General features: G+C 35.3%; 1 long non-coding RNA gene across 4 annotated transcripts in view; it reads right to left on the reverse strand.

The window, feature by feature from the left end:
• The window catches only part of LOC126693741 (uncharacterized), a 56,732-nt gene extending 32,588 nt beyond the window's left edge, over positions 1–24,144 (reverse strand). The window contains exons 1-4 of one of the 4 annotated variants that reach the window (XR_007645509.1): positions 23,979–24,143; positions 22,210–22,391; positions 21,966–22,119; positions 21,764–21,838 (exon numbers count right to left, since the gene is read on the reverse strand). This is a non-coding gene — a long non-coding RNA (uncharacterized LOC126693741). The other 3 variants (XR_007645510.1, XR_007645508.1, XR_007645507.1) reach the window with 3 other exon arrangements.
• Positions 24,145–27,028: the final 2,884 nt, after the last annotated feature.

Here is a 27,028-nt window from a genome sequence, read left to right on the forward strand (position 1 = left end):
CCTTAGAACATTTTCATAAGATAAAAGCAAAATAAAAATATGACTCAATTTTACACATTCAAACTTCAAAATCATTCCCATCAAACAAATTAAAGATGTGTAAATTTGCAAAATTGCTATTTTGCATTTAGTTTTTTATTATTTGTTTGCGTATTTCGAGGATAAAAGAAGAAAATGAATGATGGTTGTTATTAAAGAAAAAAACAATTAAAAATTTTGAAAAAAAATTATATTTAAATGAAATAGAGTTTAGAAAAAATAATCTTACAGACATTTCTCCTTTTACCATTGCAATGAGCCAAATTAGCCAATAACTGCACCATAACATATTTATTATAGGGAAAATTCCAACTTATCTATATATGGTTTGGCTGAAATTTAAGTTATTTATATGTGGTTTGAAATCCTATGATGCAAGTGTTCCACTGGATTCTTTTTTATCTTATTTAATCTTGTATTTTTTTTTTTACTAGAGAAATATAAAAGTGAAGCAAAATCACATATTTAGCCATGTTTTTAACAGATATGGATTAAGAAAATCTAACTTAACTAACTTCAAGTGGGTCAAATTTTAAATTATAGACAACTTAAATTTTGATCAAACAGAGCGTAAGTTATAATTTGCCATTTCTTAAAAATAAAAAAAAATAAAAAATAAAAATAAATAAAATAAATAAAAAAACCGAGATCTAAGCTTTAAAATGGACGAAAAAAAACTAAGATCTAAGCGTAAAATGCACGCAATCCGAATCGGGCAATTTGTTCATATTTAGTACTTTCTAGATAGTCCAAGTGGAGACTATGACTTTGCGCTTCGTTTTCAAAGTCATACATTTGACAAGTCATTTGAAGCAAAAATTAGTTCTGTTTTTTGCGAGACAGACATGTCAGTGCTGCTTCTAAGCACACACGCCGACGAAAAAACTGCGGCTACGTGTGTGTTTGATTCTGTGTTGCGTTGCTGCGTCTGCGTTTTCACACTTTTTTCTTTTTCTTTTTTTTCTTTTTTTTTTTACATTTCACGCGTTTTGCAAAAAAGGGAGACAAATGGCACTGTAACGGTACTGTAGCAGTATTGTTTATGGGATCCACAACCACTTTATTCATTAAAAAATATTAAAAATTGGTCCCACGGTACTATTTACATATTTAAAAATTATTTTGCTACAGTGTTTTCAGTTTTTAGTTTTCAGTTTTCAGTTTCAAAAATAATAAGTTCAATCCAAACACACCCTACGAAATTGATAGTGACAAAGAAAAAAAAACAAAAAATTGGTTTCCTTAAAAGAGAAGGAACCTGATGGCACGCAACTTTTGAAAAATAATAATAATAATAATAATTAATTGATTTAATTTTTTATATTTTTTTGGTTGTTTCAAAATTTGAGGTTCCCTCTGATGGCCTATCAAAGCTTTAGGTGATCTTACATCATAGCACCACTAGAAAGCTTGCGATCCACGGTTTCTAAAAAGATCCATATTCCCATTATTTCAGTGGAAATTTTCACCCGTCATGTTCGGATTCGGACAGTAGACACATGTTCACAATCCAATATATGTGAAAAGCACAGCAAAATAATATAGAAAATGAAGAAGAAAATAGAAGAAGTTTAGAGAAAAGAAGTGATTCTAAAGGAAATGAGAAATTCTGTTATTACTACCATTGAAATAATATAGAAAATGAAGAAGAAAATAGAAGAAGTTTAGAGAAAAGAAGTGATTCTAAATGAAATGAGAAATTCTGTTATTACTACCATTGAGATGATACAATCCCCAAATATATATGCCCTAACTGTATCCGTATAATGTGGAATGGAATAACAAATCCTAATCAACCCATTATAGATCACTAACACGTGTACAGCCTCTTACCCTTCCTTAGCTTACTTATGCTATCTGTAGTTCAGCCTATTATAACTATACTACAAGTCATTTACCAGCTACTTTATCATCTGCTTCAGTGGCTTTGTCATCAGCTTTGTTGTCTTGTGCTTGAGCCTTTACCTCAGCTTGTATAAGTGCCTTTACAGTATTCAGTGCAAACTTTCATTAGACACAAGTTGAACCCATTTCAATAGGTTATGTTAATGGGCACCGTACGATACCCGTTAACAGCAATACTTTTGTATTTTTTCTGACAAAAGTTTGTCTTTATTTACCTTTATGTCAAATTTTCAACTTTTTAAGTACTATATAGTGCTCTTTTTGAGAGTTTTTTTTTTTTTTTTTTTGTCCTTTTTCACCTTAACAAGCACCAAACCGGTGCTTGTTAACAAATCCCTATTTTTATTTACATGTTGATGTGGTCTTTAGGGTCCATTTGGTAATATTGTTTATTTGTATTTTTTGGAAATACATATGGATGAAAAAGTGTATGAAAATACGTGTAATATTGTTTAAAAACTGAAAATATGTGTTTAAACACATGTACCAAATGGGCCCTTAATATCCCAAACTTGATTTGTGTTTAAACAATTTTCTTATTATTAATTTCTTAATATTTTTGCTCATTTTAAATCTAATTTAGACATTTTTAGAGCATTCAAATCAATCTATGTATAATAAAAAAAAAAAGTGTAGAATTTACATAATTTTGTCTAAAAATACCCACATTAGTTTGTGTATAATTGTGTAAATTTATACGTTTGGTATAATAATTGTGTAAATTTACAATAATACTATTTTTTTGTATTTAGTTGTTTATTCTTTTTCTACACATCTTGAGGATGAAAAAAGAGAATGGATGGTAGTTATTGTATGTGAAAAAAGAGAAATAATTTAAAAAATCAAGAAAAATTGATTTTAATGAAATATAATATAAAATAAATAATTTGATATGGGGTGTTTTGAAAAGTGAGTATGTAAAATAAAAATATTAAGTTTGTATACTAAAATAGACTGTAATTTTTGCACAAACTGATATAAGTACTATTAAATAGTTGCTTGAAAGGTAACTTTCGCCATCTTTCCAATGATGGTAAGTTTGATTCGACCAAATAGTTGAATATTTAGCTAGCTCAAACCTTGGCACTATTAATTAGGGTCTAAACTGATCATGGCTGTAGATTAAGTTAACAATAGCTTTCTAGTCCCTTCTAGGGGCGGCTTGATACATTTGGGGGTCTAAGGCAAAAATTGATCATCTTAATTTAGATGCAAAATTACTACTAATTAACATGAACTATATAGAATTTTTTTTTTTTTTTTTTGGGAATTTTTAAGACAGAAAAAATTTGACAAAATTTTTCATACTTATTGATGTGGTAGATTGACAGTGGTAAGTAAAACAGTGGTATTAGTGGTAGATTTAGATGAAAACTAGTAAAAGTTTTCTAATTAAACTCTTATTATTATTCTTTTTTTTTTAGAAGTACAACATTCACAATATTTTTTACAACAAATCCTAGATTTTAAACTGTTTTTTGTTTTTATTTGAAAATATCACTATAATTATTTTTTTGCCATCAACAATAGGCTGTAACAACCTGCTACTTAGTATTAGTTGTAAAAGTGTTGTGAAAAATATTGTGGACGACGTTGCATTTTTCTCTATTTTTTTATTTGTTTTTCATTTAGTAAAAAAAATTAATTTATTTATTGATTATAAATAATCCTATTGGTTAAAATTTGGGGGCCTTTTTTTACTTGGGGCCTTAGGCGGCCGCATTTCTTGCTTCACCATAGAGCCGGCCCTGGTCCCTTCTTTGGTTGTTGGATTAGCTTTATAGTCCCTTCTTTGGTTCCATTTCCAATGTTTCTCTAGTGTGTTTTCAATAATTGTAATTTAGATTGTCCTAGTTTGAGACTGAGATTTTTGAAAAACCAGTACTTGAGAATAAATAATATTGATTTCCCTCATTAGCTGTTCTTGGTGTTTGCAATTTCTTTTTTTAATTTTCCTCTGTCATATTTTTCTTTTTTCACCGATCTCCTCTATCACATTTTTTGCCCTCTTTGTTGAGTTGTTCATTGGTGTTTCTCTATCTCTTTCTCCTCTCTCCTTCTTTCTCTTTCTCTTCTCACTTTGCACCCCTTATTTGGTTGTCTCTTCAATTTTCACCAACTCTCTAGAACTCAATATATTTTCTTTCAAACAAAAAATAAATAAAAACTCTATAACTCTACAAACTCTCCCTTAGAGCATTTTCATAAGATAATGCAATATTGAAATATCACTCAATTTACACATTCAAACTCTAAAATTACTCACATAAATCTAATTAAAGATGTGTAAATTTACAAAGTTGTTATTTTGTATTTATTTTTTTAATTATTTGCTTGTGCATTTCGAAAATGAAGGAAAATAGTGAATAATAGTTATTGTATGTAAAGAAAAAAAAAATTAAAAATCTAGAAAATTTTATATTTAAATTAAATAGAGTTTAGAATAAATAATTTTATGTGAATATTTTTGAAAAGTGCTTATAGAAAATTAAAAAATAAATTTTTATACTAAAATAAACATAAATTTTTGCACCTACTCTCGTGAATGCTCTTAAATCTTAACATCCCAAAGCAAATTTTCACGCCACTCCTTCGACCAACATTCACATCCACACGGATAAGCCTGTATACATCCTGTCTCTCTCTTTTATTTTTTAACCCTCTTTCTCTTTTCTCTGATTACTCTCACCAACTCTCTGTTATAACTTTCGTGTCTAATCAATTCCGCTTTCTGCCCACACAACCCACGGTCTTTCTTGTCTTTTTATTTTTTGAGGAAGTCTTTCTTGTCTTTGTCAACTTTTTTGTTTTTTCTTTTATTTCAAATTGTGGGTGCCAGCTAAAGTTCTCAAAAGACCAAACAAAAAAGAAAATTAAATAATTTTTTTTTTCTTTTAAAGTTCAATGGCATTGACCAGTAACAAAGCCAAAGGGCTTGACAAAACTGCCATCCAAGAATAATGTTAACGGGTAGAATAATGTGTTTGTTACAAAATTGTTTTTTTTTTTTTTTTTTTTTTTTTTTTATGGGAAATACTTCAAAAACTTTATTAATCAACAGAGATAACAACTACATCCTGGTTGAGAGCTTGTTCAAGAAAACAATGAATCTCTTCAACCCAAACAGACAAGTCTGCAATGCCTAAAGCATGTTTTGCAAGTAAGTGGGTTGGCCTATTGCCATCACGACCAACATGTGAAAAATCTACACGTCTGAAAGAATGGGACATGGCAACTGAACTGAAGACCAGCGCTGCTACTGATGATGGAGGACGAGACAGGTCCTGAAGTGCATTAATCAAGTCAACGAGTCACTTTCAAGAGTGAAATCTTGAATGGACAAATCCCTTGCAAACATAAGACCCAACTCCACGGCCTTAGCTTCAGCTTCAATGGCACCCAAAGGAACTTCAAGCTTCCTGCTACAGGCCCCGATCAGTTGACCCTCAGCATCCCTAATCAAGATCCCCACACCTGCCATGCGTTGCTCCATGAACACAGCACCGTCCACGTTAATTTTGTATCGGTTTAGAGAGGGAGGCTTCCATTTCACCGATTCAGCTGGTGGTTGCTTCGAGCTTCCAAACTCCGACACACATGCTTGGTAAGCATCTAAATACTCCACCGCCCCTTGCAGCAATGCCTGACATGATTTCTTCGCCCCTCCATTCTTGCACTCATTCCTATTTGACCAGAGCGCCCAAGCCACCACAATCAACATCTCCACTTCGCTGTGCTCCCACTGGGCCACCATAACTGCGTACCATAACATGTCCATGAATGAACCAAAATGCTGGATCTGAGAGTCCTGAAACAAAGCAGACAAACACCAAATTTCACGGGCTCTTTGACAACTCCAAAAGAGGTGGCCCGATGTTTCTTCAGCCAATTTACACTCATCACAACAGCTGTCCGAGAGTACTTTCCGTCTGACTAGGTTCTCTTTCGTGGGCAACACATCTTTGCAGGCTCTCCAAGCAAAATGACGGATCTTGTGTGGGATATTGCAACGCCAAATAGACCGCCAGAACCTCCTCAAATGACTTCCATCAGACCCGGATCCCACCTGTGCATCTGGTCTCATCTCCATAGCAAGTTTATAAGCACTACGGACACTAAAAAGACCATTGTTTGTCAGCGCCCATACCTGCTTATCTTCTTGCAGATTGGCACACAAAGCAATACCACAGATCAAATCCGCTTCATGAAGAAAGAAAATGTTACTCACCAAATCTGTTTTCCAAGCACCCTTCTCTTCATCAATCAGTTCTGCAACTCTAGAATCCTCGGGTATGTAGTTTACCGGGGAGACAACTTCATAAGTAGAGAGAGAGGGCAACCATTTATCCTTCCAAATCATTATGCTACGACCATTACCAACTTACCACCGTCTGCCTTTTTGAACTATATCTTGGGCAGCCATTATACTTCTCCATGAAAAGGAAGGATTTCTACCTAGACTAGCATCAACAAACTCACAATTAGGAAAATATTTGGACTTAAAAACTCTATACAATAGAGAATCAGTCCCGGTCTGGAGCCTCCAACCTTGTTTTGCTAGCATAGCCAGATTAAATTGTTTTAATTGCTTGAAACCCATACCTCCACAGGCCTTAGGAGCACAAAGTTTCTCCCAACTAATCCATGCCATTTTCCGTTCCTCCTTGCATTGCCCCCACCAGAAATTCCTGATCAGGCTTGTCATCTCATCACAAAGAGAGTTAGGAATTTTAAAGCAACTCATAGTGTACGTTGGAATAGCTTGGGCTACAGCTTTAATCAGGATTTCTTTACCAGCTTTAGACAACAATTTTTCCTTCCAACCGGCCAACTTCTTAGCCAATTTTGATTTCACTTCCTTGAACATATTCTTCTTATTCCTTCCCACCAAAGATGGAAGACCCAAGTACTTCTCATGCTGACGGATCACTTGAGCACCGAACCGAATTCTTATCTCATCCTGGATCTCCTTAGCTGTGTTAGGGCTAAAAAACAGGGAAGTTTTGGATCGGTTTAGCTGTTGGCCAGATGCTTTCTCATACGTGCTCAGTATCCTTTGTAAGACATCACACTCCTCAATAGTGGCTTTGCAAAAAATTAAACTATCATCTGCAAAAAATAGATGAGACAGGCAGGGACCTCCCCTACTCATAGATATGCCTTCCAACAGACCATCAGCTGTGGCTTTTTTGATTAGTACAGAAAGACCTTCAGCACATAGCAGAAATAAGTAAGGAGAAAGCGGGTCACCTTGACCGCTAGCCCTCTAGTGCAGAAATTGTTTTATATCAAATTCTTTTGCTTTATATCAAATTTTTTACCAATTTTAAAAATTCTGGAGCTAATGATTTTTAATTTTTTGAATTTTACTTATAACCCTCACAATAATTCATCATTAATAAGATTAGGGGCGGATAATATGTATAGTAATAAGATTAGGCCATATTGACACAATATGTTGCGACTATTGTCAATAATCGAATTATTTGTGATGGTAGAAAAGCGCTCACAAACAATTTTTAATGACACTACTATCTAGGCAATAACTAAATGTGAGGGCGTGTAGGCCCTGGTTGTATCAAACATAACTCATGGATTGGATAGACATATATTCTTACCCCCAATCCCCCATTTTAGTCGCCACACATCATCATGATAATATACATTTTTTTTTTGAGGGTATGATCTGTAATATACATGTATGTCTGGACAGTATGGGAAAGCGCGTAGGTTGGTGTGCTAGCTGATACATTGAATATGGATTCACATTACTATTGCACCCAGTGCAATAGTATTGGAAGGTTGAGATTGAAAGTTTATTAAGTATGACACATACATAACATCAAAATTTCCAAAATTAGTAAACAACATAAGTTTATGCACATTACCAAAATTTCCATCTTAGTGCTAGCGCGGTCGATATACAGTCGAGTGATCCTACGATACCACACCATATATGGATGATGACGTGACATCACCCCCTCCATCCTGAGTGCATTACAAACGTACTCGTCACGATCATTCCACTTCTGAATATGGATTGCATGTATCATCGACCAATTTTTCTCTACCTTGCCCCTCGCATCTATTTTGTGCAAATCGCGATTGGTATTAGCATCTCTGGGTTGTTCCTGTTGTAGCCCAAACTGTCGTAGGACACAATCGGGTAGGTGGAACTCTACAAGCCAAAAACATATAAGTGGAACGATCGACCTCTATACGCTACTTCCCTCAATGCAAAAACTAGGAGGAAGGTGGCTTAAGTCATGTCCATATGGCTCCCACTTAACCTACAAAAGCCACCAAGTAAAGCAACCACATTTAGAAATTTTCCCATAATTTGCATAAAAATAGCACAATAGTGGGCAATGAAAAACTTTTTGAAGGACATAAGATGTTATGGACATATAAATACAAGTATTATACCTGGTTGGGTCGTGTTGTAGCAATTTGATTGCGATATGCGGAAAGCACATGCGTGGGAGCATTCTTTGTAGTCATCACCCCTGCCCACCTACAAGCAGGTAACATCACATGGTCATTAGTCGTTTATGTATAAAAATGTGGCATAATACATGATAGCACACTAATTATGCAATATATACTTACTTCATAGCAAGAGGAATTGGTGGTAGTGGTGGACCATAAACACCCTCAGGTTGGGGCACCATCTGTGGGGACATATGTGGGAACCTGATATATATCCACAATTGGACCAAAATCAATGGTCCTCCAATCTGCTTTGCCTTTTTGTCGGTTGCATTGCACAGTTGTCTGTACAACCAGGATAAGGCTGCACTACCCCAACTATACTTGTGTGGATTACGAAGGTTCTGCATGAACTCTAACCACATGAGATGGACCCTATCTCCGGACTTGTCAATAAATACCATATCCCCTAGTAGGGCTAGGATATAGCAGTGAGCGTATTGATGAACTTGAATCTCATTGGCATCCGGAGGCAGTGGTTGTCTGATTATTTCGACAAGTGTGGGTATCGAAATCCTTTGACCTTTTAGCACAGTTTGAGGGCTATTTGGAATTTGAATTCCAAGCATTTCAGCACACACATCTGTCCAAATTCTTTTACTGAGTCCAACCATTGCCTCACTCTCGATGGGCAACCCCATGATAACTTCCACATCTTGCAATGTGATCGTCATTTCACCATGTGGTAGATGGAATGTATGGGTCTCTGGGCGCCATCGCTTTACAAATGCAGTGATCAATGCATGGTCAAGTTGTATGGATGGGACCAAGTGCAGACCCTCTAGACCAAGCAACCTCACAATGGCAAGGACACGATCATCTACCATAGGAACTCGAAGTGCCAATTCTTCATGGCGACTTCGACAATCCAGTATGCCAAGAGGATCCTGCAAATATTATAACAATAGATAAAAATCTTATGCAAATATTTAGTATTTATGACTAATTAGAGTTGTGACATGAATGCATAGTACAAGAAAACTCATGCAATTACCTGTCCCTCAGGGTTCCACAGTAACTCAGATCGATGTTTAACTTGTTCTGTCAATACACTATGATCAATGGGTCCAAGATCTATCGTCATGCTGCAAATGTAACATGGTCACCAAACTTCATTTTTCAATTTCATTTTCATGTAGTCCTTGACATAAGGAAACAATTTAAGCAGAAACCAAAAAAGAGACAACCCTATAAAACTCTCAAGAAATTATTTTTCATTATGGAGTATTGAGAGAGTGGTAACAGAAACTTGCATATTATCAAATGATAACTAATAGACAACTAAAAGCATGAGATCACACTGGTAAAGGCATATGGCTCAAGTGTTTTAGGGTCCCAAATATAATTATGCAAAGGCAGGAATCTAATTAGAGGCCACTTCAAGATACAAAAACGCAAGCAAATCTGCTCTGGCCTAAGCACGAAAAAGTTAAGAAAAAGAATAGGAAAAAGCCAAAATGATATCATATACTAAACATGACTGATAGTTTGGGCAGGCAAATATCTCAAAAGGGAATTGCCATCATCCAAAACTAAGTAACTAACGACAAATCTAAGAAACCATGCTAACAGACAATAATATACACTACAATTTGTTTAAAAGTTTCTCTCCACTCACCCTACTCTTTTGCCTTTTATAGATGGTACCCAAGTGTGAATGAAACAAAAAATAGTTCAAAAATTCATTGGTTTACATTGAGACCAAGCAAATGCCAAAGTTTAAAGACCATTTCCACTAGTATTCAACTAATAAACTAAGCAAAGTGCTAACATTCTCAGAGGGTATGACATTGAAAAATAAGCAATACCAAACTAAGTAAATATTATTTACATTCAGAAGAAAATGGAAACATATTTCAAATCTAATCCCACTACCAAACAAACATCCAAAAGTTCATAAGCAACTTTAAAATGCACATTAAAAAAAAAAAAAAGCATACCGTGATTAAACTTTATATAATTTGGCTGTGATCAAGAACTATATGTATATTAATAATATTATTTTCTAAATCATGAACAAAAGTTAGACAAATTTCATATGCACCTTTCTGTAAAGGTTAGCTCTGAAGGTCATAAAATTATTGAGGAATTACTTGCTAGCTTCAGCAACAGGAGCAATGCCCGAAACAAAAAAAAAAAAAAAAAAAAAAAAAAAAAAAAATGATGGAGAGAGAACGAACAAATGAAGAGAAAGAAAAACAAACAAATGAAACCCAAATCTCCAAATCACTAAACCTAAAAAGCAAATCAAAACCCATTTCATTTCAGCCAATATAAAGAGAAAGAAATCGCATTTAGAGAGGCAGAGAGAGAACAAACCTGCTGGTTGAGCTGGAAAACAATGGACGAAGAGGGACACCGGAGAGAGACACCGGAGAGAGAGAGAGAAGTTTATCGAAGAGAGGAACATCGTAGGCGAGTGAAGTCGATTATATCAAAGTTGGATTCCCCTTTTTACCCCGTCATTATAATTTTAAACCTAACCTGGAAGACGAGTTTATGGTACTTGACTTTCATGTTTTTACTGCAACAGGGAAGTCGAGTACAGTAAACTCGACTTCCTGTGCCTTTTTTTTTTTTTTTTTCATTTTTTAATTCCACGTCAGCTTAAATATTTGCGGGAGGGTCCGGTGGTATTGGCTGGAAGTCGAGTTTGAGAAAATCGACTTTCAAAAACAGTCTAACTAACTAAATAAGTTTGAACGCGTGTTGTCCGGCTAAAATTTTTCAGAATTTTTACTGTTTGGCAAATTTTGCCGGCAATTGAGTGGATGTGATAAGCACGGAACTTATAAAGGAATTATCGGTCAAGGATTGATTGATGAAGTGATCTGTCGTCGTAATTAATATGTTAGTACAACACGACATGTGTTGTTAGTACAACATGACATGCGTGTGCTTGTTTTACGTTTAATGCTTGTTTATATTGTGATCTAGAATCGATGGGCAAAGTTTTTGGCTCATGCAACTTTTCGACCATATTTAATGTTTCCTAATCCAACCGACGTATTTGGGAAAAATAGGTCTCTTATTCTGGGTTCCTCTGCGAATGATGACCCCTACAAAGTTTATAACTTTATATAAATTATTAATATATTGGTAACCCTTCAAACATCACCCCTATCTTCTAAACAATTCTTTGTTGCAGCCCTTTTCATATTACTTGCCATTTGTTCCCACATGAACTCAAGCTTAGCTGCTACACCTAACACGTTAGGCTCTGAGTTCATTACCACATCTGTGCCAGTGCCCAATTCTCCGACCACTCGAGACACCCGGATCAACGAAAAGGCCTCCATGGCTAGTGATTTTTCTTTTTGTTAACGTGTAATAGGGCAGTGGGTTTTAGGCCTACATTGTTTGCTTGTATAGCGCACATACTTATACTGCACACATACTTATACTATACGCTCTACCTCCTATATAAAGGCACTCATGTATATTTTATTTCCTGAGAAATACATATACTATTCATTTAATATTTCTAATTTGGTATCAGAGCCACTGGTCTAATCTTCTTGTGTGTTGCTCTTAAACAGTCTTGTCTTCTTGGGTGTCATCCACTGCAGCCGTCGTTGTCAAAATTACCACTGCCACCACCGCGACTACAGTACATGAAAGACCACTGTCTTACTGCCACCACTGCTTCTGCTTCTCCAATCAAACCACAGGTCGCCCCACCAAAAAGGACTCTCTCCGATTTGCTCGCCTGTGAAACCTCGTCTCCATCGAACCACTCACGCGCCTTCACACGCCACTAAAAGTCTCGACGGTATCATCACGCGTCACCACTTTTCTTCACGCGCTTCCACGCACTAACACGTGCCAGATCTGCATCTGCTAACATCATCTACGTCACATCAACCCTAGGTGACCTCATTACTGCCACATCATCAAGCTGATGTCATCATTGCGAAACCATTGCTTACGTCATCCAGATGCCAACCGCTTACATCATCCACAGGTCAGCTACTTACGTCATCCTTTGACCTGCCACAGTTGACCGATATGCATTGACTTTTCTTGTTTACTTTTGACTTGTGTTGACCATTAACTTTTTGCAGTCGAGGTGCCCCTTACCCAGTTTTTTGCATAGATTTCATTTTTACAGTCCATTTTTGCATATGTTGTTTCTAAATGAAGAATAAAGACAGGTCTTCCTTTTATTGCAACAATCGTTACCAACAATCTAACAAATGCTTTTACAATTTTTGTAAATGTTTTGGCCCTAATATTGAGACTTGCTATCAACGCAACAAATCAGCTGCTCCCATTTCTGCTGCTATTGTTGCTAACACTAAATGAAATCAAAGTTGTGGTTATTTTTCTTATCAAATACTAATAATTGACCTATATGTAAGTGATGTTAATTCAATCACAAGTTGTAGTAAGAGTTGTAAAGTGTGTGATCTTAAAAGAATTGGTTATCAAAGGCATTACACACTTAAATCACAAGTTGATTATTGGGAATTTGCACAACATTCACTTGAAAATGGTATTTATCTACTTTTGTTTACGGTTCAATGCACCAGATTGCAATGACTGCTTCTTAACATATTCGTTTTTTTTTAAAAGCCCTAAGTATATTGATTTAAGAATTATTTTTATAAAACTTTTACTGGAATGAGAAAGTAGTTAATTTTTTGGCAATTTTTTATATTTTTTATAAAAATAATATCAAAACTTTTATAATATAATTTATTAAGTGACAATTAGCTAAATGTCCCCGTTAACGTAAATACGCAAGCCGAATCGGGCAAAGTTTGTAAGTTGTAACTTTGTACTCAAGTTAGTATCTTCTAGATAGTTTTTTTTTTTTTTTTTTTTTTTTGAGACCAATCTTCTAGATACTAGATAGTTATTAGTGTTGCCTACTTGCTTGCGACTTGTAACTGTGACCTTGCGCTTCGTCAAACATTGACAATTAATTCAAAGCCAAAAGCATTTTGTTTTTTTGTTTTTTTCCAAAACAGACACTCAGCTGCTTCTACTCTAGTCGGCACGTTTTCTTGTAAGACAAGCATCTGAAGGCGCAACTTTTGAATTAAAAAAACATTTATTTATTTAATTTTTTTTAATGTTTTTTAGTTTGGGTCAAATTTGAGGTAGTGCCGTTTTGATGGCCTTTCCAACCTCATCAGGTGATCTTATCAGTGCCATTAAAAGCTTGTGACGCATGGTTTCTAATTTTTAATGGATGGTTGAGAAGCAGTCTTTAAAATCTTAAACTTTTTTTTTTTTTTGAGAAAATTTCAACATATAACATTCGTTTTTTATAATAGTTCTTTATCATTAGATAAAAACAACAATTAATTTTTGGTGTAGTCAAAGATTGAACTCAAATCTCTTATTCAATCATAAAAAATCTTACTAATTAAGTTAACTGAAATCCACTTTGAAATCCTAAACTTGATTCATCTTTAAACATTTTTTGTATTATTAATTTCTTTATATCTTGCTTATTTTTTAAATCTAATTTAGATTTCTAGTAGTCCATGCTTAGGCAGTTCAATTAGGTTAAATTGGTTCCATGTAGGATATCTCTCCGGTGTATTTTCAATCCTTGTAATTCACTTTGTCCTGTGGTTGAGAATTGAGATTTTTGAAAAGTCAGTGTTCTCTTTTGATTTTGTAGTAAATTACCCTTTTTTATAACATTGTTGTAGTAAATTACCTTGAATGATATATAATTATACTGTTATATAAAAGCACTTACAATCTAGGAGTATAATAAATAATTACACTGCTTACTTAATCCCTTGAAAAAACATATTAAGGGGCAGTTTGTAGTCATCATTATATTTTTTTTGAAATAAGTGTTGAATGTCGTTACTATTTTTCCTAATATATTTTCAATAATCATTTGTGATGGAAAAAAAAAAAGAGCTCACAAATAATTTTTACTGAAAACACTATCTGAGCAATTTAAATGTGAGGGCATGAAGGCCTTGGTTTTTTTTTTTTTTTTTTTTTTTTTTTTTTTTTTTGGTGTGGAATCAAATAAAGGCCCTGGTTGATTCAAACATAACCAATGGATGGATATATAAATTTCACAAACAACCGAAAATTATTTTATCAAACGCTGGTCTCCCACATATATTATTCTACATTTGCTATCACAAAACAAGGCTATTATGCGTGCTTTCACACCAAATCTCAAGGTCATAAAGAAAGTTGATACATATTATTAAGGCATATATAGCTATAAACATAACCTAAAATCTTGCACAATATATAATTTCCACTTTCAAATCCCATATGCATTTCCAAACAACTTCAATCAATTAGTGTGTTGCTTTTAAAAGCCCCCAAAGGGGAATCGAGTCAATCGATACCCTTCGTTTTACTCTAGACTCTAGAGTCTTCTAACCCAAATCCCCATTAAAGTCACCAAGGAGCAAACACCATATCATGTTCATGTGTGTGTACGTAGTGTAATGCACAATGTCTGGTCAGTTTTGAATATACGAGGACTAAAATAATGTGGTTCTTGAGTGGATGAGATATGCACGGAATTTAATTTATAAGGAATTCAATGTCAAAGGATGATTGATGATGTAATTAAGGGACCCAACTTAGAAGAGAAGGCCACTTGTCGTCCTCTTATAAAGAAATAGTGGGCAAAGAGAATCTGCTTTTTGGTCACTCTGCCCTTGTCCTTTTCGGCTTTTTTTTTTTTGTTTTTGGGATGAACTCCTTTTCGGCTATATATTCACGCTTTTCAACGATCTTTAAAATAGTCCAACTCGTTCCCCAACCGAAATAGTAGGGACAATTCCCAAAAAACGTGTACGCACGCATAGTTTATATAGATGTATTGGTAACCCTTCCTTCACCCATTACCCCTTCAAAACCTACATATCTCCACACTCACAGAGAGAGAGAGAGAGAGAGAGAGAGATATGGAAAGCCTATCTTCTAAACAATTCTTTGCTGCCTCCCTATTCATAGTACTTGCCATTTGTTCCTACATGAACTCAAGCTTAGCCGCTGCACCTAACAAGTTAAGCTGAGTTCATTACCACAGCTGTTGCCTTGCCCAATTCTTCGACCACCCGCAGCAGCCAGATCAATGAAAAGGCCTTTGCTACTGAGATCATTACAACATCTGAGCCAGTGCGCAATTCTCCAACCACCCATGACACCCAAATCAACGAAAAGGCCTCCATGGCTGGTGCTTTTCCTAAGGGTTATAATACTCAGCCATCTGCTCCAAATCCAGACACCTATATCCCATCTTCAATAAGCATTTTAGCCAATCACAACGCTGCACCTGCACCATCGCCGGAGTTTCCTACGCTACGCCGCAAGCTTCTTAAGCGTTATACTCGGCCATCTGCTCCGAGTCCAGACACATATATCCCAACTTCAGCAAGCACTTCAACCAATCACAAAGCTGCACCTGCACCATCGCCGGAGTTTCCTTTGCTACGCCGGAATCTTCTTAAGGGTCATACTCAGCCATCTGCTCCAAATCCAGACACCTATGTCCCAGCTTCAACAAGCTCTTTAGCCAATCACAGAGTTGCACCTACACCAACGCCGGAGTTTCCCTTGCTAGGCTGGAAGCTTCTTAAGGGTTATACTCAGCCAAATCCAGACACCTATATCCCAGCTTCAACAAGCTCTTCAACCAATCACAAAGCTGCACCTACACCATCGCCGAAGTTTCCTTTGCTACGCGGGAAGCTTCTTAAGGGTTATACTCGGCCATCTACTCCGAATCCAGCCACCTATATCCCAGCTTCAACCAATCACAAAGCTGCACCGGCACCCTCGCCGGAGTTTTCTTTGCTACGCCGAAAGCTTCTTAGGGGTTATACTCCGCCATCTGCTCCGAGTCCAGACACATATATTCCAGCTTCAGCGAGCACTTTAGCCAATCACAAAACAGCACCTGCACCAGCGCCAAACTAAGTACTGCAAAGGCTCTAGCTAGCTGATATATAGTTAAGAATTTTGTTACCCTGGTTGAGTTGGTTCAACTAATATATTGTATGGATTATATGGTAATATGAATTTGGGTTAATCTTGGACTTTCAGTTGATGGGTGTATCATGTATGTGCTTTGAGACTCTGTGTGTTTGGTTAGCCACTTCACCTTTCAAAGGCCAAGCAAATCTGTTTGTCTGCCAAGAAAATATAGGGAAATTAAATTTTAGGCCATGCAGCAGCGTTAGATTAATAAATTGATTTATTATCTTCCGTAGAGCTCATTTCCCAATCTTTTCTCAGCAGATAAACAAGCCCCATGTTAACAAATATAATAGAACAAGTACAGTTTATCATCTCTCTCTCAGAAAAACAGTTCAGTGCAATATAAGTGTGATTTGAGTTAGCTATAGAGTTGGTTGTTTCAACAGGTTGAGACCTAGAAAACAATTTAGCATTTTTTTGTGTTTTTTGAAACAACAAACAGAGCAGTTAAAATCTAAGCGATAGATTAAAAAGCCTGTCGAGATCGACAACAGTGATCGAGGAAGCGCGGCGGGGGATTCTTGACGATGGACACTCGCCTGAAGACTTTTCCGATGGGTTATTGTGAGTGCTCTACCTCGAAGTGCTTCAGTAACCTCTCTCCATATTCATGTTAATATATGTGCATGTTCGGTGAATCTCTCAAGAAACTCTCTCTAGAATTAGACACAGCCTTGAGAGGTGAAAGCTGATGGATTTGTCCATAATTTGACCACCAGCAGTGGCTGGCAGCCTGGCAAAACTGAGTGGAATGGTGGGCTCCATTCATTTGTTTTGAATTTTGACCTTGGAAAGCCTAAAAAGTAAAAAGCCCACCTCACAAAAAATTTATACATATATGTTGAAATCGTGACATTTTGATTTTACCTCTTTTTTATTAAAAGAGAAAAATTTTACCGGCTCCGAACACTATCTATATTTAGTAAAATTCATTAATAGAGTAACTCATTTGGTGAAAAAAAAAAATATAAATATATATATATATATATTTATTTATTTTCTTGCATTATACCCAAACGGCACTGTTACTTGCCATGAGAAGTTGCCTTTTTCTCATACAGTATTAGAGAGTGCAAAACACGAGGATAATACCAATAAAAAAAAATATATCAAGCATAATAATAAATAGGGAACAATATTTTTAAAAAAGAATAATTGAAGTAATGACTGGCTACTAAGAAAACGTTATCCATTTATGGTTTTTTATATATATAAACATAATGTTTAGAACATCTTGATTTATAAAGTCTAGGATTTAAAAAGACAGAATTAAAATGTTATGGTTTAGTTTGTTACAAGAAATAACCTTTGGGGTTTCTTTTTGGAAATTTTCTCAAAATTTTATTTTGACCTGTGACATAAATATAGATTTGACTACTATTTTGATACCTAGCATTTATCCTTGTCAAAATGTTCTTTAATATTTCAAAGAGATTAAATTTTATAATGTAGTGTAAAATATAAGTTTTATCTCTTCAATTTCAATATGTTATATCATCATATTATATATTAAAAAATAGATACCACACACTCATTTAATTCTAACCAATTTAAAAATCCATCTCAAGTGTGACGTCAAAATATATTTTTACTTCCTTGGCCTTAATAAATTTTTTGAAAAATAAACTAAACTAATTAGACTGGAGTCTAGACTGAGATCAGGAAGAGGGAGACAACGCATGAGAGGAGATGGGATCAAAGAGCTGACGATTAGTGGTGCTTCTGTTTCTGTGAACTAAAATCAAAGCTAACGTGGGACAGTGAACTGGGGCTTCATTCTAATTCGAGATTTTAGTGTACAATTTGCACACCCTCTACAAAGTAAAAGAATTCCAAATAGGTGGATAGCAGGAAATTGTTCACAGCTTCAAGAGGAAAAGGAAAGGGATAGGCCAGGCGGGAATAAAGCTATATAGACATGCAAAAGGCCGATGATAAGGTTGCATGAAATTTCATATTGACAGTTTTACTTTTGAAGTGTTTCGGGTTTGGGGAGAAATTTATCACCCTAATGAGACAGTGTATCACTACTGTGAGTTTCACATTGTTATTAAATGGTAGCCCATGTAGTAGAATAGACCCTTCAAGAGGTGACCCACTTTCACCCTACCTCTTTATTATTTGCGCAGAGGTATTGTCTAGGTTGTTGCTAAAAGAAGAGCAGTTGGACTCCTTGAAAGGCGTCGAAGTAACTAGAAGAAATGAGGTGGAGGTTATGGCTGATTGTGCTGAAAAATATTGCAGATGGTCTGGCCAAACAGTGAATCTTGCAAAATCTGGCATATTCACATCAAAGAATGTTTCTAGAGCTTCACTCCAAAGCTTATCAAGAAATTGGGGCTGCAGGACAATTAATTTGGATTCTAAATATCTGGGTAATACAAAAAGAAGATCTGAAGATTTCAATTTCCTGAAAGATAAGCTTCAAGCAAAGCTAAATGGATGGAGTAAAAAGTGTATGCCATGTCTGCTTTTAGAGTCCCTCACAAAATCTATGAGGAACTTGATGCTAAAGTAAGAAAATTTTGTTGGAAGCCTCGAGAAAATAAATCAAGATTCCTTGCTTTAAAGGCTTGGGATCACATTTGCTAACCAAAACAATGTGCTGGTCTCGGTTTTGGGAGGTTCAAGGATTTGAATACAGCCCTTCTTTCAAATATTGGATGGCAGTTTGTGTCTTGCCCAGATAAATTATATGCTAAACTTCTTTAGAGCCAAGTATGGAGGAGTGGAGGATTGGCTGAGAGAAGACATGTGAAGAATGCCTCATGAGTTTGGAGAGAAAGTTGAGCAAAGGATTATGTTTTATAGTGGGTCGAGCAGTAAGTTTAGAAGTGTGGAAGGACTCGTGGATCCCTTGGGCTGATGGCTTTAAACCAAAACCAAAAAATAATGAAACTACACGGAGATATGGTTGTTGCTGAACTAACTGATTGGAACTTGGGTAGATGGGATTTAGAGTAGATTAGAGATCTGTTTGATGAGGAATCAGTCGTTGCAATACAAAAAATCCCAATACCTAGATCACCTTTGAAGGATAGGGTAGTTTGGGTTAATGGAAAAACTGGGGCATTCTCTGTGAAATCAACTTACTGGCTGGACCAATCAGGAAGATTCTAACAAAATAGAGATGAAGTCTGGAACAAATTATGGAAAGCTAAGATACATGAGGGGTGGAGAACACTGTTGTGGAGAATTGCTGTGGGGACTTTGCCAGTTAGAGCAAGACTTGCAGCCAAGCTTAACTTACTCAATTCAACATGTTGTTTATGTGGGGAGGAGGATAAGACAGAAATTCATTTGTTCCAACCATGTCCAGTTGCTAGAATGGTATGGTTTGGTGCTATATGGGGATTAAAATGGGAAGATTTTAGAGCAGAGTCACCTGTTGATTTTGTTTCTCTTTTACTAGATCCTCCTGCTAAACTACTTGGCAATCAACTAAGTAAAGAAGAATTGTGAGGGTCGCAGTGGTTTGCAAGGTACTATGGAGATGTAGAAATGAGGTGATTTTTCAAAAAGGAGAACTAAGTGTTGAAATGATTCTCACTAAAATCCACTTGCTTTCTCAAAGCTTCATTAAAGTGAGAGACGAAGGAAAACTTAATAAGAGCATAAACAATAGAGTTGTCTAGTCTCCTCCCACAGATTGGATAAAGATCAATGTGGATGCATCATGGAGAGATGGGAAAGCCACTTATGCTGGGGTAGAGAGAAATTCGAAAGGGAAGTGTTTAGAGGCATGGGTGGGAAAGACAGTAGCTTGTTCACCTTTAGTAGCAGAAGCTCTAGCAGTAAGAAGGGCAGTAGAAGTTTATGTGCTGCATAAAATGCATAAGGTGATCATTGAAGGGGATGCCAAAGTAATCATTGAAGCAGTTACATGCAAAACCACAACTCTGAACTGGGAATATTCTCAGATAATTCATGATATCAAAGCCTTGATAAAGAATATGGTGAGTTCAAAGTTTTGCTTTCTATGGGTGAATAGGCAGGGGAATATGGCTGCTCACATGCTTGTTAAGTGGGGTGAATCTCAGTCTTTTTTTGGCTTCTTAAGTCCAAGGAATCTTCCTCATTGTGTTTCTAGTTTAGTGCTCACAGAGCGACCTTAAGTAATTCTGGGTGGTGTTTTTTTATCTTTTCCTTTTTTCCTTTTTGCTTTCTGTGTTGTGTAGATAGTTTGTGTAGTTGTTTACTGGTTGTTGTTTTGGTTCTTGTTTGTTTCAATGTTAGTCTACGATTCAGCAAATTAAAAAAAAAAAAAATCCCTCCATTATTTAAACCATGTGCCAAATACCCAAAGTTCCACTTGTTCATTTACCTTCCTTAAAATAAGCTCTCTGAAAAACACACACACACACACAAAGGCTCTAGGGATTACCAATGACATTGAGAGATTTGTATGTAGCATTGCAATGATGTGTGTGCCACTACCGTGTGCTCCTTTTCTAAGCCATACAAGTTAACAATGCACCAATATACTATGAGCTCTTCCCAAAAGGCACAATTAATTTCATTGTCAAGATCACCATTTTGAGATGGGTGAACACCAAGATTGTGAAATAATAATAATGCTAGAAAAAAAAAATGCAAAAAGATACCAATGGTATATAGAACTAAAAACTTAGACCATGTTTGGCAGCAATATCTTTCTCATACAAACAATTTTCATGTAGAACATGGAGTTGTGGTTTAAATAAACTATGAATCATTTTCTACTGAATTACTAACAAGCAATCCACAGAAGCACACATAAACTTAGATTCCAATTGAACAGGACATTGTTTGGTAATTAAAAATTAATCCCCAATGACTGTTAGAGTATTGGTAGGCTAACAAAACTTCTAAAACTCTGGAATGAAGTAGGACACTACAAGAAATTTACACAAGACAAAAATACCTTAGACCAATAAAAGATGGATAAGATTGTAATTTTGATTAAATGGAGTAAAATGACTAAATACGGTAGTAAAGTAGAAACTTAGTTTTTCATTAAATCCAATGACTCAATATAGGAGAAATTATATAAAATTCCAACATTATTGACGATTATAGTACTAACAAGTATCACAATATAATAAAATATCTATTCCTAGCATTCATTTCAATTGGAAAGTAAGAAAACTTGTCACTTAGAAATAATTGGACTTCATTTTTGTGAAAATTCACTGATTATATATATATATATATATATATATATTTTTTTTTTTTTTTAATTAGAAACTTTATTTCACAAAAGAGGAACCAAAACTCCCAATGTAGAGAGTGGGATGGAGGAGATGGGAGGCGTTCCTCCAACGTTACACTCACATGCCCAGCAAGTAGAAATAATTGGAGTTGGATCACTTACCAGTTCAGAGATATACTTCATTTAAACTAACTTCTCTGCTATTAGGACAAGTAGTGAAAAATTGGTACTACAAAACTGCAATGACAGCAAAATGGAAATTTTGGGTAAAATGAGTAAATAATTTCCAAATGAAGCATATAATAACTAATAAGTAACTTACTTTTAGAAAATAAAGTCAAAGCTACAGTTAAGGAATTATTACCAACAAAGAGGAAAGGGAAATCTCCCAATAATCTTGAACAAAACAACAACCAACCATACTGCAATGATAACGAAAATAATCAACACAAAATAAGCAAAAATGATTGACAGAAGCCCTGTTTGTTTCAGGGCAAGCATTTGCAATTGACAGGAACCTGTACAAAAGATTAATAAATAAAAAGAATAATGTTACTACCAGGACTAATGAAATCAGTGGGTTGAGGAACAAATCAAACCAGTCCTACCAGGTCCAGTATGCTTCATCTTAATGTTCTTGTCAGCAAACTTCTATCCATAGACCGATCCTCACCTCTTCCATCACCAAATGTAATATTACCTCCCTGGATCATGAAGTTGAGAATAATCCTGTGGAATGTGCCACTTTTGTAATGGAGAGGTTTTCCAAGCTTTCCAACAACTTTGTCTCCTAAAATGATTAACAAGAAGAAAAAAGGCACTTATAAAATGAACTTTTAAGACCATTTGTTGTGATAAGGCAAAAGTCAAGACTCGAGGTAATATTCAATCCAGAACCCGTAGTACTTTCCTCACAAATCTACAATTGCTTTTACAATTTGTTCAGGAAAGCAATGGGTTACAATATCTTTTATTTAAGCCTCTGTTAGGTCCAAGAGGGTTATTTAAAGATCACAGTTGTTGTTTAGGTGTTTGAGTGTTTAGAGATTAGAGAAATAGGATTGAAGAAGAAACTAGACTAGGGAGATAATGGGATAATGAGATCAAACAAGGAATTATTGAAGAAGTGTGTGTGTGTGTGTGTGTGTGAGAGAGAGAGAGAGAGAGAGAGAGAGAGAGAGAGAGAGAGAGAGCCAAAATTGAGAGGGAATTGGGGAGAGAATTCTAGAGAGAAAGATCCAAGAAAATGCATCACTATTTACTAGTGAGATTAGAGTTACAAGTTGGGTATTTATACAGGGACTTGCTCCAATCCTGTTGGTTGTTCATTCAGCACATGTTCCTCAACCAATAGCAATGCTGAGGAATCATACATGAAGCAGAAATCAAGAAATAGGGTCCTTCATTGTTGCTAGTGCTTGGGATCAAATTAGGCAGCATTATCCTAAAGTAGAATGATGGAAAGTTATTTGGTTTAAGCTAAATGTTAAGTGTGGGAGCTGTGATTCATGATAGTGCAGGTGACTTTTTTACTGCGTTGTCTGAGAGAGTTTGTGATTCCTCTTTGATTATAAGAATGTATATTACTACTCTTTCACACACGATGCAAATCATGTCACAGGATTTAGCAGAGTGGTTGTGGAATGTGAAGACACGGGGCTGATTAATGCACTTACAAATGTAGCAAGGTTCTTTTTTTGTTATAAGTAATGAAGTTTTGTCAATGTCACTGGGGACCATACAATCAATCACTCACAATACATAAATCTATCAAATCACTAACTGAAAATATGGAATGATTACGCAAAACTAACATCCAATCCAATAAAGTTCTAAAGAAAAATAATTTTAAATCAGGCAAACTTCTCTCTGAATCCTACAATGTAGCAAGCTATTTTGTTGAAGAGAAACTATTGCTAGATGATCTTAGGCAACACATGTTAAGCCTTGAATGTATTTCTTTCCAACTTGAGAGCTAGCAAAGTTTTCTCAGCAAAAGGAAGAGCCTCAAATATTTCCTTCTTGCTCCCCCTTCCTTATTGAATTCAATCTCTTTACACAATGGTGTCTAACATTCATGCGCTGAAAAACTAGGACCCACTTCCTAAAAACCCAACACAACAAGTCAACAACTACCTAAAGAAAACTAGGAACCCAGTTTCCAGAAATTGGCACTTTCTTGGCATGTTATAGTTAATCAAGAAATAGCTTTTGACACCTTCAAAAACAAAATTAACACATAGCAGAAAATCCCGAAAACTTTACCAGAAATAGCTTTATCCGAACACAAAAACTATGATAATTTTTCAATAAACGTTATGAAATACCCAGATCAGAAAATTATAAATATAAAATATGTTATGGTATAGATAATTACTTGCCATCAGCAATCGCAGTTTCTGATTTCCTCTTCAAGCTCTGTTGTGGTTGGAGTGGGTGGTCCCATCTTCACCTTCGCTTCAGGAAAACTCTCCGACTGTGAAACCATGGTTCTTGGTTATATGGCTGTAGTTTATGCCACGTTTTAGACACAACTTTCGAGGAAGTTTTCATTTCGAACTCCAGGCGCGCTTGTTAGTTGTTGCAAACGTAAATTGAAACACGTGCCTGACCACTTCCTGTTACAATATGATTTAATTTAACATTTTTTTAAGAAACGAGTGCATTTACGTCTCTTTGAATATTTGAATATTTTTTAAATTGTACATACACTAAGTTATTACATTGAGAATTTTATTAAGTGGGCTCAAGATGCTGGCAAGAAATTTTGAATCTAAAATCTTATTATTTAATTTTTTACATTAAAACTACACAATCCCTTTGAAATGTAGCGTATTTCTATAGAACCCATGGATAAATTATGGTGACTTTTGGAATATGTTAAACATAAAAGGTTTTATGTGCAATTTTGTATTTTGGTTAATTGATGATTTCTCTGCTTGGATTGAAAAGGGTTCTTGTTTCGTTGAACAAACTCATTTTCATAATGTAATTTCTTTTTCTAGTGTTTAATGAAGTTTCTGGTATTTCCATAAATAAAGAAAACAATGGGGTCTTTTAAGTAAAATTGTTAAGTGTAATATGGAAGGAATATAAGGTCTAAGTGATAAAACAACATATAAGTTCTCCTATTCAGTTCTTGAACCACCTCGCTTTCATTCCAGCAAGAATAGAACACCATGCCAATGAAGGTCAAATTTCGTTTCAGTGGGTTGGGGAGCAACCGCATCAGAGGGTGTAAAATTTCTATCTATTTTGCAAAAAAAATATACTTTTTTCTATTTTACATATCCACTTTTACAAAACACCCACATCAATTTATCTATTCTAAACATTTATTCAATAAAATATTCATTCTTTTACATTTTTTTTATTATTTCCTTCAATGATGCAAAAGAGAGAGTGAGGTGAAGGAAAGAGAAACAAATGGTAAAATATTAAATGCAAAGCAACAGTAACCATGCATATATGCATAGTTACTTTAGCACTTTTGTATATATGCACAATTTTGCAAGCACTAATGTAGGTGTTTTTTTAGTTAAAATGTGTAAAATTAACCACTTTTTGTATTTTGTACAATTTTGCAACCTTTGATGAAGTTGCTCTAAAGGTAAGAAAATAGAACTCTATTTCTTTGGTAGTAGGCCTAGTGGTATTGTTTTTACTATGGCTGAATGGGAAATTTTGGTGAGTTTAAGATTCGGTTAACTGAATTTTTATCTGGGCTTTGGTTATGTTGAAAGTAACAATTTTGAGATTTAGGATTTTGATTTTGTACAGGTATGAATTTGGGGAATGAAGGGCTGACTTTTTTAGAGTATTTTGATGATTTTTCTGTTTTGATGTTTGTTGTTGGAATGGTTTTATCATGCCTTAATTTGGGGGGTTTTCCTAATTTGTTGTTATATGCGTTTGCCAAAAATTCTAGTGCCTGAATTGAAGGCTTTGAGGTTGGTGTTTGACATGTCTAGTATTTGCATATTGAATTTCGTGTTCAAATAAGACCATTTCACCATGCTTTGTGAATTTACAGGAAAACTATTTAATATTGTCAACAGAAAAATTTTGTATGCATGTGATACTTAAAAATCTATCGTAAATTCTATAGATTGAATTGGGAAGACTGAGATTGGGAAGACTGAGATTATTAGAATGAAAGCTAAGACATGTAGCTTTATTTTGAATCAAGTTTCAATGCATGTGGTTTAATATTAAGATCATAATGATTTTTATATTATGATTGTAGGGTTACGATTTGAGGCCCAAGCCCAAATGTGTATGAGCCTTGGTCCAATGAGCCTAATATAATGAATTTGTAGAGAATTGGTCAAAGAACTAGATCCTAGTGAATTGAACAACGGCTAGTATTGGACTAGAATAACAGTCAAGCACAAATAATAGACATTGATATCAATGGACTTTCAGTCCGAGGAGGACACAATTACTGTATGTTGATCGCAATAGGATACTAAGAGAGTTTAGATTGCTATATTCTTCTCTTTTTCTTTTTCCCCCCCTCTCCATGGAGAGTTTTCTACCTTATATATTTTCTTTGGTGTCATCTTCACCCTCTACTTGTTGATCATCTGAACCCCCACTTGAGTACTTGTCCCATCAGCCACCTTCCCTAGCTCTCTGTGAGTTGCGGTAGCCAAGGTAGCACTGTTTAGAGGTCTTCTCCACATAAATGCGGCCAGTAAAGTAGCTATTGAGCATTTAATGCGGTGGTGTCAGCCTTCTCTTAGATATTTTTAAGTTCTCTTCCTTCTCTCATGCCCATGAAGCACATCTCTATCGTTGAACCCTCTCAATGGGTCACTTTAGTTGCTGGGTCATATATCTCGAAACCATTCATTTGCTCTCCAATTATAGGACTTGATCTGAGAATGTCTCATAATTAATAGCTTCTCCTCGAACCCGTTTATCCCTTCAGATAAAGCCCAAGGCCCAATATGTGATCTTGGGCCCTTACCCCTACAATGATCTTAAATCTGTTAGGACAGATTTGAGTTTTCTAAATTACGTGAGTTTTAATAAATTCTGTAGAAGTTATTTTGAGCTGGAATATTCAGAATACGTGATGTGAACCCCGTCAAAAATAACGAGACCCAACAACGAAAGGGAACCCAAGATTGTTCTATGGACAGATTCAAATGGGAGACCTTGACCCGTTGTTTATGACAAACAAGAACCTTAGTATAAGGAAGACACCACAAACGGTGGTGAAAACTCCGTTTGATAAGTCGAGATGAACGCCACGGGAATTCTCGATAAGTTCGAGTAGTTCTTCAAAGAACCAAAGAGAATAAACCTCACAAGTTTTTATCAATAATCTCTGAAAAACGTTTACAGACTTAGATGACTATTTAAGGGCTCCCTAAAACTTGACAGACAAGAAAATATATTATAAAATAACTCCTAATTGAT

Source organism: Quercus robur, chromosome 7, assembly GCF_932294415.1.
Source record: "Quercus robur chromosome 7, dhQueRobu3.1, whole genome shotgun sequence".
NCBI lineage: Eukaryota > Viridiplantae > Streptophyta > Magnoliopsida > Fagales > Fagaceae > Quercus > Quercus robur.